Genomic DNA, 9,877 nt, shown 5'->3' on the forward strand with positions numbered 1-9,877 from the left:
ATAAGAGACACTGTATGGTCGTGTTAGACCATTGGTGAAGACACTGGATGGTGGTGTCATAACGTTGTAGAGGACACTGTATGGGGGTGTCATAACCATGTAGAGGACACTGTATGGTGGTGTCATAACGGTGTAGAGGACACTGGATGGCGGTGTCAGACCGATGTAGAAGACAGTTTATGGGGTCATGTCGGACCGTTGTAGAAGACAGTTTACGGGGTCATGTCGGACCGTTGTAACAGACACTGTTGTGACAGTTGTTGTGACAGTTTACGGAGTCTTGCTGGACCCTTGTAGAAACTAACCGGAATCAATGTCGGGACAGTTTACAGAGTCTTGTCGGACCCTTGAAGGAGCTAACCGGAATCAATGTCGGGACAGTTTACAGAGTCTTGTCGGACCCCTGAAGGAGCTAACCGGAATCAGTGTCGGGACAGTTTACAGAGTCTTGTCGGACCCTTAAAAAGTCGCACCCTCAAAAGGTGTGCCCAATCTATCAAAAGGCGTGCCATCAAAAGGCGTGCCCAATCCATAAACAGGCGTGCTATCAAAAGTTGCGCCCTCAAAAGGCGCGCCCACTTCATCAAAAGTCGTGCCCGACAGAAAGCGTCGAGCCATCAAAAGGTGAGCCGGAGACGCGGCGAGGCACGTGAGCGACAGAGCGGCGTGTCGGCCGCGTCGTCAGTGTCAATATAAACCAATGCGGAGGCGGAGGAAACCAAACCAGACTGAAACCTCTGAACTTGTCATTCTGAAACAATCTGTAAATACTCTGTATCCAACCCTTCTCGGAAACACTCAGCAACCCAAAAAACATGGCCTCTTCTTCCCGTTCAGCTACCCAGAACATGGCCTCATCTTCCCGTGGTCTGCTCACTCTCTTTCCCGACCTCAACGAGTCAACAGGAGAGATAACAGGTGCGGTGGCCCGTGAACCTCAACCAAACACCTCTGGTTTTGCTCCGTTGAACTTTCCGATGCGGGCGGTGGAGCAAAAAATGGCAGTGCAAACTGATATTGAGGCCAATCAGTATACTCTGAAGTCATGTGTGGAAACCATGACTGCGGTTACAAACTTGTCGAACCGGCTGCAGAGTAGGGCAAATGAGGTGCAGCAGTTAAACTCCCAGCTGGCTCTGCTCCAACGCATGTATAAGGATACGCGAGCAGAGATAAGTGTGCTAAAGGCGGAAAATAAGGAGCTGAAGCGGAAGGCCACCGTGATGTTCCGTTTTGGAGATCCGCCATATTCTGCAGTGGAGGAGCAGGGAGTAGTGATCATGCCCAGTGGAGTGGGAAACACGGAGGCAACACCGGCAAGGGCCGTCCAGGACGGAGGCAAAAAGAAGAGACCGGCGGAATAGGCGAAGAAGTGAGGTCGGTGGGTGGCCGCCTGCAGAAAAGAAAACAAATCTTTGGGTGTTTGTTTGTTTGTTTGTTTTTTTTTTTTTTTTTTTTTTTATTGTGTAAAATTGTGATCGGGGTTGATCCCTGAGATGAATAAAATATGGTTTGGTGTGCAAAGCTATATCATACGGATTTGTGAAAAACAGCAATGGTGTTTGGAATTGTTTTTTTTTTCTTTTTTTTTTTTTCTTTTTTTAAGAATAATAATAATCATAATAATATAAAGATAGGTGATAACAAAAAATAGTGGTGGATATGATTAAACGGGGCTGGTGGATGTTTTGGGATAATATTTTATAATAGTATTGGAAGTTGTGTGGTGTTGTGTTTGGTGTACTGATCAGAATCCATTAAGGATTTCAATTCATCACCGTTGCTTATTATTCTTCAGCATTCTTCCAAGGCATAAAGCGAACAACGCTTTGATTCCGACTTTCAGTGCTCGAGGATATGCTAGAGGACAGTTGAGGATTCTGACGATTCCTTCGAAAATTTCATCGCCATTGCTGATTTGAGCTCGGATTTCCGGCGATCTCGTTCCGGCGAGGACGATCTCGATGAGTGCAGCTGAGTTAACGCGGACTTCAATCGAGGAATGGAAGAGAAGAGACACGAGGTATGTGATTCGCTCTGGATCAGAAGACACGAACGCGCACTCCGATTCAGAAAGCGGAAACATCGCGAGAACCGCGAGCGCCTCGTGATTCAACTCGCACGAGTCGGAATCTGTATTCAAGAAGACGATAGCTAGGAGGACTTCACGCGCGTTGTGCGCAGAGATCACGGACCGATTCTTCTCCGAGTCACGAGCGAGTCCTCTGAGCCGTCGAAGCGCCGATAGCCGCGAATGCTTCGGAATCGACACCGACGAGGCTTGACTCAGGAGAGTCCGAACCATGGCTGGATCGGCGGGTTGCTTTGGAGTCTTCGAAGGGTGTGGTTCGGAATCAGTGTGAAGTCGGTAAGCGGGGCTCGGGTGACCGGACACGTGGTATTGCCGGTGGCGACTCAGGACTCGATACTGGTTCGGTCGTAGGTCTGACCGGTGCTCACGGTTACAGGGTCGCGTATGAGCTCGAGCGAGATCGGACACCTGAAGTAGTATGGGATCTGAACCCCCATGTCCAACGGCTCCAAGCTGCTGTGTGAATTCACTGCACAAACGGAGATCAACAAGACTTTTGGGAGAGGTCCGGAATGAAGATATGTGTAGAGGTCCGGCGGGCGGCCAAGGCGAGGCTGCCGCCCGCCGGTGAAGCAGAATTACTAGCTTCTCAACCTTGCTCTGATACCATGTTAGAAAATGATAGATGTATTATTGATTGATGTATTGATGTTATATATTACAATGATTCATGATTCCTATATATAGAAGAGGGTGAGTGTGTAGTAGGTAAGAAGTAGGTGAAGTGGAGGTGGTAGTGGTGTAGTGGGTTAGGTTTAGTGGAGTAGGTTTAAGTGGGTGAAGTAGGTGGAGAGTAGATGAATTTTAACAATATGTATTGTCCTTATTGATAATTTACATTAAAATATAATAGGAACTCAAATTTTTATTTTTAATTGGACAAACTAAGTTATTGTTGAGGTGCAAAGAGAATCATCCTTTTCTGGGTCGAGCAACTTAAGCCCCAATAGGCCATAAATTGGGCTGCCTTGCCCTCTGGTTATTGGGTGATGGGAATGGGCTGACTGGGTAAGAAAAAGCGTTGGCTAAATAGATGCACATGCATATGTAAAATCTAAGGTTGTTGTGGTAGCGTCTGGTAAAATTTATAGTTTTTTATTTATTGGAAAATATAATATATATTTATATTTATTTTTGATAAAAATAAAAGCAAAAACATTTAAACAAAAATATTTTTAAAGACTTTGTTTTGAAAATAAGTAAAACGGGTGATGAGCAACAAAAGATTGGTGGCAATTGAAGGTAAAGACAGTGTGTGGAGATAATTGATGGCCGGAAGAGTGATTGATTAATTAAGCCAAAATAAAATAATCAATTAAGATAGTGAGATTAGCATGATAGCATGCCTTGGTGGTACTAGAGACTGTGTCATACAAGTCCGGTAGCAGACTAGCTACCAATGCTCAACTTTGATCATTTAACTAGGGGAAATTCTTAGTATGCACGTTCTCTCATATATGATGAAAAGAAAGTTTTGAAGTTTTACAGTAGTTAATGTTATGAATTTTTATCGTGTTAATTATAAATTAATGTGGTGTAATTATGAAAGAGAATTAGTTATGAATTTTTATAATTCTTTTGTAATTTTTTGTGGTGAATAAATTTATGTGTGAAAATTATGTCAGTTTATGATTAATATTACGAATTTTTGTAATGTCATTACGAAAAAAGACACCATATATATCATTTTAAAGATGTTTATTGTAGTCTTTCCCTTTGTGACGACCAATAAAAAAAGAATATATAACTTACAAAGCATATTGTGTACATTTATGTAAAGGCATTCATCTTTACTGTTTCGATGGATGCATCAATATTAATGTATTTTATTTTTATTTTATTTTTGGGTGCGAACATTTGACAAAGTGAGGCATCTTCTGTTCTCTCGATTTCTCAGAGGAGTGGCTCTGATGCATTAAGTTAAAATCTCACAATCAAAGATACATATAATATGGTCAAACCCAAACCAACGGACAAGCTTCCATCAAATATTTGATGACTATATGCATTGGCATTGCTTTCATTTGCTTTGTCATCTTTTATATTTGAGAGATATGATTCCCCCATCATATCTCTTTTCTTTTCTTTTCTTTTCTTTTCTTTTTTTATTTCCTTTTTTTATTAAATAAATAAATAAAAAACTAGCATGCTGGGGCAGTTGGTTGTAAATTAATATTGAAATTGGATTATTTAACATTTGGACCTTAATTTTACTCTTCAGTCCTCCTCCTGGACCATCAGATTTGGTGTTAACTACTTGGTCCCCTATTCCAATGTCCCCTCCTTTGTCTCATATTTGATATATATATATATATATATAATTGCTAAGGTGTCAGTATCAGCGTTTCCATGAGCCATAAGGTGAGGGTGCTGTGGTGTGGCGGCCATCGTGTATGCATCCCACGGTCTTAGTATGCACATAGGTTGCTTGAGGGCACTGTGTTCGTCATCATGCTGCTGCACACACTGACACTGTGGATGGCTATCTGCCAACTTCCAAAGTTCATACACTTTTTGATTCCACAATCTGTTCCAACCCTTCCTTACTGGTCTGCCCAAACTAATTGCTAACAAAAAAAAATACATTAGCCAATTGTCACTGATAGGAATTTGGTTATCATGTTCACAAATCTATATATTTTCAAGAATTGATCACACCATCACCGTGTTGTCGCTGAGTGAAACTGATCACTATTTTATTGTTATATAGCACACAAATAGTTTGATTAATTAACCAAACATCAGCACCACACTTTGTACGATCATTACATAATTAACTACATAAATTTTGACATAAATAGTTATAGATTGGAAAATCAGGAGAAAAAACTGTTTACGTATAACATTATTCTCATAGTTTTTTTTTTTTTTTTTTGGGAGGGGGAGAGGGGGTGTTCAATCAGTAACAGATTAATTACAAACATGAGAAAAATTACATCAAACTAGATAATAAAAATTCTACAACAAACTACAAACAACATGCCAAGGCAAACAATCACCAGAAATAACCCAAATTAGGGAAGAAATAAACTATATACAACCCCATACTATGGGGAGGAATAATCAATTTTTTGTCATTAGCAAGGAGTGACTCCCTGATCTACCAGATAGAATTGTACAAAGCCCAATTGGTTTAACATTATTCTTAAAAGTTTAGAGAGGTTTTTTTTTTACATTCGACATAATAAATCATATAGGGAAGAGAATCAAGTCCTCTAATTTTCTTGACATGCAAAAGAATATAAGGGAAGCCTCAAGCAAAGGATCAAACTCTCTTAACCAACCTCAACATCCCCCTCTTGCAGTCAACATTGCTTGCGCACCCCTCCACTTGATCTGATTTGACTGTATTATTATTCAACACAAGCTCTTGTCTTCTATTCACCTCCAAAATATCTCTGATGTGGGTGATGATCATATAATATTGCTTAAACAGATGCGGCATCACTATCCAAACTAATAAGAAACCAACATGAAGATGGTTATTTTTTATATACTTTTTACATGACTAAACAAATTTGTATAAATTTAACAATTTTAACTTCTTCCCAAATCAGGCATTTAATGGTTTATCGGCCAAAAACGTTGCTATCACTATGTCTGTACATATTATATATTAAAGATATAGTAAGTGTGACCCTCCTGTACTCATGGTCTTAGGCGAGCACTTACCCGGCCTACTCCTCGAGCCAACACTAACTGTCTTTTATTATGATTTTACTAACCTCCGAAATATGTTCAATGTGAGGTGATGTAATATTGCTTAAAAAATGCTGCATCGCTGTACAAACTAATTTGAAGAAGATGGTTATTTTAGTATACTTTTACATGAATAAACAAATTTGCATAGATCTTATAATTTTAACTTGCCATCCAAATCAGACATTTAATGGTTACCAATAACGTAACTATCATGATATGGGGTATTAGCTGCCAATGCCATCATGCGGTCCCCAGAAAATCAGAATGAGCGTTGCCTAGATACTGAATTAAGATTTAAAGAATGAGAAAATGATGAATTAAATTTTAGTAAAGATGAATGCCTCATGTTATTCTTATTATTTGACTACTGTAGCAGAGTGTTTCTCATATAGGGTGATGCATATATCTGTCCAATTAGTTAAACAAATGCTGTGCATCATTTCCATCATCAAGCTCATCAATAAACAAGTCAATTAATGATTTGACGTTGAAATGTGCACTGTAGATGTGCAACAAAGTATGAAGGCTGTTAAAACCTATCACCTACTTCACCCACTGAAACCAACTCCACTAAACCTAACCCACTACACCACTACCACCTCACCTACTCCACTAAACCTAACCCACTACACCACTACCACCTCCACTTCACCTACTCCTTACCTACTACACACTCACCCTCTTCTATATATAGGAATCATGAATCATTGTAATAGATATCAATATATCAATCAATAATAATACATACAATTTATTCTCTCTCTTTCTCTATACATTATTTCTTACATGGTATCAGAGCTGGTTTAAAACCTAGTATTTTCGCTTCCCCGGCGGGCGGCAACCTCACCTTAGCCGCCCGCCGGACCTCAACCTATTCCGCTGATAAAATCAACAAAGATTTGTGCAACTGTAGTCATGTGTGAGGCTGATGGAGAAGAATTCTTCACCTCATATGACGAGACAGTCTGGAACTGGAAACACTGCAACATTCTGCTCTGGAATTCTGCAGCAGCTAGATTATAGCTTGGTTGAGTGCCAAGCTTTGGTTCTTCCACCCACTCTTGAACTTGCCCAGCAAAGTGTGAAGGTTCATGCTTGTGTTGGAGGGACTAGTGTGCGCGAAGATCAGCGCATTCTCTCCAGTGGGGTTCATGTTGTTGTTGGTACTCTTGGTCGTGTGTTTGACATGTTGCGGAGACAATCACTTCGCCCTGTTTACATCAAAATGTTTGTCTTGGATGAAGCTGATGAAATGCTATCACGAGGTTTTTAAAAATCAGATCTATGATATTTTCCAGTTGCTGCCACCCAAAATCCAGGTTGGGGTGTTCTCAGTTGCTGCCACCCAAAATCTAGGTTGGGGTGTTCTCTGCCACAATGCCACCAGAGGCTCTTGAAATCACCAGGAAATTCATGAATAAGCCTGGAAAGAGAAAAAGCTCATGCTAGGATTTGCGAAGTGATTCGCTGCAGGAATTTTGGCTTTGGATGAAACCCTTACCATACTCCACTCATTCTCTCCAACTGTTCTAACTTTTTATTTTTATTATTATTATTATTATATCAAATAATCAATGCACTCATGTTCCCCACTAACAGTGTCCACTTTTGACCCAAACCATTTTCAATCCATCATTTCTCCTTCACCTTTTGCACCCCACTCACCGACTCTCTCTCCACTTTATCACATGGGTTTGTCCCTCTCTCTCCTCCATTTGATTTCAAAAATCACTTATTTTTATTTATTTTTTCCAAGTCACTTTTCCTCTTTTTTAAATACCCCACTTTATTTTGAAACAATCGCACTGATGTTTTTCATATAATCCATCTATAAATATTTTTTATCTATTTTCTTTCTCCCTTGTTTTCTTTCATTTTATTTTTTATTTTTTCAACAAAACACTCCCAAAACAAAAACAAAAAAAAAAAAAAAACAAAAAAACAAAAAAAAAAAAAAAAAAAAAAAACAACAACAACAACATTTTACAAACTTGTCATTTCTTCATGCCGGGGATCAACCCCGATCAGCATTTTACACCATAAAAAAAAATAAAAATAAAAATAAAAAAAACACAAAACAAAACAAAACACAACCAACACAAATCGGAACAGTGGGATTTTTCTTCTCGCCTATTCCGCCGGTCTTTTCTTCTTGCCACCGTCTTGGGCGGCCCTTGCCGGTGTTGCCTCCGTGTTTCCCACTCCACTGGGCATGATCACTACTCCCTGCTCCTCCACTGCAGCATATGGCGGCCCTCCAAATCGGAACATAAAACTGGCCTTCCGCTTCAGCTCCTTGTTTTCCGCCTTTAGCACACTTATCTCTGCTCGCGCATCCTTATACATGCGTTGGAGCAGAGCCAGTTGGGCGTTTAACTGCTGCACCTCATTTGTCCTACTCTGCAGCCGGTTCGACAAATTTGTAGCCGCAGTCATGGTTTCCACACATGACTTCAAGGTATACTGATTGGCCTCCACATCCGACTGCACCGCCATTTTTTGCTCCACCGACCGCATCGGAAAGTTCAACGGAGCAAAACCAGAGGTGTTTGGTTGAGGTTCACTGGCCACCGCACCAGTTATTTCTCTTGTGGACTCATTCAGTTCTGGAAAGAGCGTAAGTAGCCCACGGGAAGAGGAGGCCATGTTCTGGTTAGCTGGACGGGAAGAAGATGCCATGTTATGGGTTGCTGAGTGTTTCAGAGAAGGGTTGGTTACAGAGTGTTTCAGACTGCAAAGGTTCAGAGGTTTCAGACTGGTTTGTTATGCTTCCCAACCTCAGCCTCCGCTTCGATTTATAAAGACCCTGACGAAGCGGCAGACACGCGCATCATGCGCCGCTCGACGCTCGCCGACAATATGGGCGCACCTTTTGATGGCACGTCTTTTGATGGCACGCTTTTTGATGAATTGGGCACGCCTTTTGATGGCACGCCTTTTGAAAGATTGGGCACACCTTTTGAGGGTGCAACTTTTACAACGGTCCGACATGACCCTATAAACTGTCCCGACATTGATTCCGGTTAGCTCCTTTATGGGTCCGACAAGACTCTGTAAACTGTCCCGACATTTGATTCCGGTTAACTTTTCCAAGGGTCCGACAAGACTCTGTAAACTGTCCCGACATTGATTCCGGTTAGTTTCTACATGGGTCCGACAAGACTCTGTAAACTGTCCCGACATTGATTCCGGTTAGCTCCTTTATGGGTCCGACAAGACTCTGTAAACTGTCCCGACATAGATTCCGGTTAGCTCCTTTATGGGTCCGACAAGACTCTGTAAACTGTCCCGACATAGATTCCGGTTAGTTTCTACAAGGGTCCGACAAGACTCTGTAAACTGTCCCGACATAGATTCCGGTTAGTTTCTACAAGGGTCCGACAAGACTCTGTAAACTGTCCCGACATTGATTCCGGTTAGTTTCTACAGGGGTCCAGCAAGACTCCGTAAACTGTCACAACAACTGTCACAACATTGTCTGCTACAACGGTCCGACATGACCCCATAAACTGTCTTCTACATCGGTCTGACACCACCATACAGTGTCCTCTACAACGTTATGACACCCCCATACAGTGTCCTCTACAACGTTATAACACCCCCATACCGTGTCCTCTACAACGTTATGACACCCCCATCCAGTGTCTTCACCAATGGTCTGACACGACCATACAGTGTCACCTATCCTCTTTTATTTTTATGTATTTTCTTGTTTTGTAACTCTCTCCAAACTCAAGTTGGTTAGTTCCTATCCCCCTTGAGTTTGCGGGGGGCTGTTAAAACCTATCACCTACTTCACCCACTGAAACCTACTCCACTAAACCTAACCCACTACACCACTACCACCTCACCTACTCCACTAAACCTAACCCACTACACCACTACCACCTCCACTTCACCTACTCCTTACCTACTACACACTCACCCTCTTCTATATATAGGAATCATGAATCATTGTAATAGATATCAATATATCAATCAATAATAATACATACAATTTATTCTCTCTCTTTCTCTATACATTATTTCTTACAAAGGCTTTGGCTTCACCTATTTATTTGACACAAAAAAGCGGCCATTCTT

The 9,877-nt window shown here is 41.2% G+C and overlaps 1 pseudogene across 1 annotated transcript; it reads right to left on the bottom strand.

The window, feature by feature from the left end:
• Positions 1-1,577: 1,577 nt before the first annotated feature.
• Positions 1,578-2,670, bottom strand: LOC145794022 (U-box domain-containing protein 26 pseudogene; annotated as a pseudogene). The gene has a single exon (XR_014333976.1). The product of XR_014333976.1 is annotated as a U-box domain-containing protein 26 pseudogene (transcript).
• Positions 2,671-9,877: the final 7,207 nt, after the last annotated feature.

The sequence above is a fragment of the Camellia sinensis genome, chromosome 6 (genome assembly GCF_055761805.1).
Source record: "Camellia sinensis isolate YWXY chromosome 6, ASM5576180v1, whole genome shotgun sequence".
NCBI classification, from domain to species: Eukaryota; Viridiplantae; Streptophyta; class Magnoliopsida; order Ericales; family Theaceae; genus Camellia; species Camellia sinensis.